We start from the raw sequence: 3,479 nt of genomic DNA, 5'->3' as shown, positions 1-3,479 counted from the left end.
AACTGGGTACGTCAGTAAGTATATTTTTAGTTTGATATGTGTTGCCTGACTGATTTTCAATTGATAGGGCTCAGATGTGAGAAACCCCCCACACACTGAAGCCATTGTAAAGATCAGTGAAAGGTTAATCAGCAAATGTATGCATTATTTCTTTTTATAACACGGGTAGATGGAATCCACCAATCTGATTGTGAGTCACGGGGTGTGCTATATTCAACGGTATAGTAACTGTACGACCTGTTTACATCTACCTGAGCGTTCCATATCAGTGCGCACTCAAAAAAAAAATCGAACCAAGATGGCGACGTGTTTGAAGCTTGTTAGTGGAAAATGTTTCATGTGAATTAAGCTATCTACACGACTTTGGATGTCTGACTTGTGGGGGTATAGCCTGCTGGTCAGTATCAGAAAATAAATCCCGATGGAAGTGACAAGATACCAAATGGTGACAAAATCATTAAAAAGAGGTAACTCTAAAAATCCTCTTTTTTTTCATGCCACATTGAAAACCACAGACGTTTGTCTTTGTGTTGAAATGATATCTCTTGAAGTCACTTTTGGCTATGGTGGGATACATGCACAATGCCTTGAAACTTAAAAAATGGAAAACAAAGATATGTTTTGGAAAAAGGAACTGAAGATCGTGTAAAGGGAAATATAAACAATATATGAGATGCATACAAATAATCATAATTGACATTTCGATTATATGAAATGGGAATAATTTGCTTTCAAAAGATGTTATAAAACTGTACATACGTGCGCTAGTTTGACTTTATTCATGCAGAGGTTATGTTGTGGTCTTATATAATACGGTGGAGAAAATATTTTCCTGCTGGGTCTTAAACTCTGCTGGCCAGTGGCCTCACAGACCCATAGACTCTGATGTCTTGTTCAACCAGTACACCTGCAATCTAACATTTGGCCGTGAAGGACAATATCGTCTCGTGCTTCACACAGGCATTGGGAAAACCACATCTTGTTTTTGTTCAGCAGTGTAGTTGTTTCTGTCACTGTGAGTCACGAGCACAGTAGTACACAGCTGTGTCTTCAGGTCTCAGATTGCTCATGTGTAAAAAGACTTGACTCTTGCCGTTGTCTCTGGTTGTTGTGAACCTTCCCTGGACAGCTTGTGAGTAATATATATAATAACTGCTAGGGTTAATATAAGACAACCATTCCAGCCCTTTTCCAGCTGCTTGTCTGATCCAAACTACATTAGGATCACTGCTAAAGCCAGAGTATGTGCAGGTCAGTTTGTGGGAGTCTCCAGGTTTAAGAACCACTGACTCAGACTCACTCAGAGACTGGCCTCTTCCACCTGTAAGTAAAACATTAAAAATTAGAAACAAATAAGATGAAAACACCAGCAGTCTTAACACAGACACTGCATTCATACAGTACTGCATTGGATATTTTTCTATAGCACATACTGTCTGGGTAGACCAAAAACACAACAGTGCACCAGATGATCCTCAGCTCCATTCTACTGATGAAGTCTCCAACACAGCCGTTGCGTACTATTTAATTTGATGGTGAGAGTTTTTAAAATGGTGAAGTTGGGATGACTTTGCATAGACTGCCCACGTCATGCTATTTGCATACACGGAAAATATTTGCATACAAGATTACTTGTAGAAGTCTATTCTTATATCTATGAAATCATAATATTTGCAACCTTTATGTTTACTAAAAATGTATGCTGCCTTATTTAGTACTGAGAATATATTTGGGATCTCTTTGGGTTTTCAACACTTACTTATCAACGTTGGCAAGACTGGCATAACCAGAATTTTTAGGCATTCATTTCATTTTTGAATCATTCCTCTTTCTGGTGTAATTTAATAAACTGGCAATGCATGTGTTAACATTATACTAATATAAATGTTAGAAAAGGAAAAAGAGTAAAATTCCAAAACCAGTGGAGATGATATACTGTATTTTCATATCATATTATCTCAGCGTCTTCAGGCAATACTTTAAAATTCCTTGGCTGTCACGTTGGTATGCAAATGACACTGCATTGTGAATGAGAGTTTGTGAATGTGGGGCCAGCCTAGCTAGAGACTGGCCATAAACAACTGCAAAAAACATTAAAAGACTGATTAAACAAATATCTCTTCCAGCACAACATCTTTAGGACATGCTAACCACTCAGGCTGGCTGCTATCAAGATTACTCGCATCGTGTTCATGTCTCTGTCTGCAAACTTGGCTTGATAGAGCCAGGAACAGGAGGACAACCTGGTCGTCTGTTTGTAAAATGCAGTTGTGTCAACCAACATTTACCTTACATACACAAAATACAGATAAATACAGACATAGTAGTCTCTTCACCACTGGACCAGAGGAGGTCAGAGGCTGACCATAAACAACTGAAAAAACAAACCACGACTGAATGAACAAATATGAATATCTCTTCCAGCACAAAATCTTTTGGACATGCTTACCATTCAAGCAGGATGTTATCAAGATTACTCACATCATGTTCATTTCTCTGCTTTGTTGTGGAGTCAGTATCTGTCAGTAGAGTCAATGGACCAATGTTATATCACCACAGAGAGAAATGTGTGTTTTGCATAACTCTGCTTTGCTCATAATTGCTTGTAATATGTTTAAAAAAAAAAAAAAATGACATTCATGAAATACACAAAATACAGATAAATACAGACATAGCATAGGCCAAACAGATAGCTTACATATGCGCACACAAAACAGGCATTTATTATAATTATTCAGTTATTGAGGCCGTAGGAAGGAATTGAAGGGACAGTGACCACCCAATGAAGTGAATCTGCCTTGGATTGTCTGAGCTGTGCTGGGTATAAAGACTAATACCGATTACGTTATTGGTGCAAAACTGTATGTGATCTGCATGACACATCTTTTGAACATGTGTGTGATAATTGCAACACAGCCAAAAGAGTTCCCAGCCGAAGGAAAAACACCAGGCTGAAAAGGCTTTAGCATGTTTGAACTTTATGGGACAGAAGTTTGCATTAGAGTGATACATATTGTGGATACAGACAAAGCATAGGCCAAAACGGTATATTCTATATGATCAAACAAAATAGGCATTTATTAAAATTATTCAGTTATTGAAGCCATTTTCCCTTGTATATTGATGTTTCATTGCTTTGGAATAGTGAATAGCTTCTGTTAATATGATATAGCACTCAACCTTAGGTTACAATACTAGTCCTTAAGGCTGGACGTTTACATGGGAAATATATTTTGACCTTTGGTTGTGGGAAAGAGGGCCTGTGGAATTCAACTTGAGGGTTCAGGAGTTATGGAAAAGTGAGATAGAGAATATTTGAACATTTGAAAGCTATGTGTTGTGTGAAAACGAATGAGCATTTTATTTTTCACAAAGTGCAAAATTGATGGAAACCATTAAAAACACTAAACACACTAAGCACTCTGTCCTTTGTGAACAGGATGGAAGTGGAAGGCTGGAGGGAGAGTCAAGAGGAAAGA

The sequence above is a fragment of the Sprattus sprattus genome, assembly GCF_963457725.1.
Source record: "Sprattus sprattus genome assembly, chromosome: 16".
Classification (NCBI taxonomy): Eukaryota; Metazoa; Chordata; class Actinopteri; order Clupeiformes; family Clupeidae; genus Sprattus; species Sprattus sprattus.
This window is presented reverse-complemented; position numbering follows the sequence as displayed.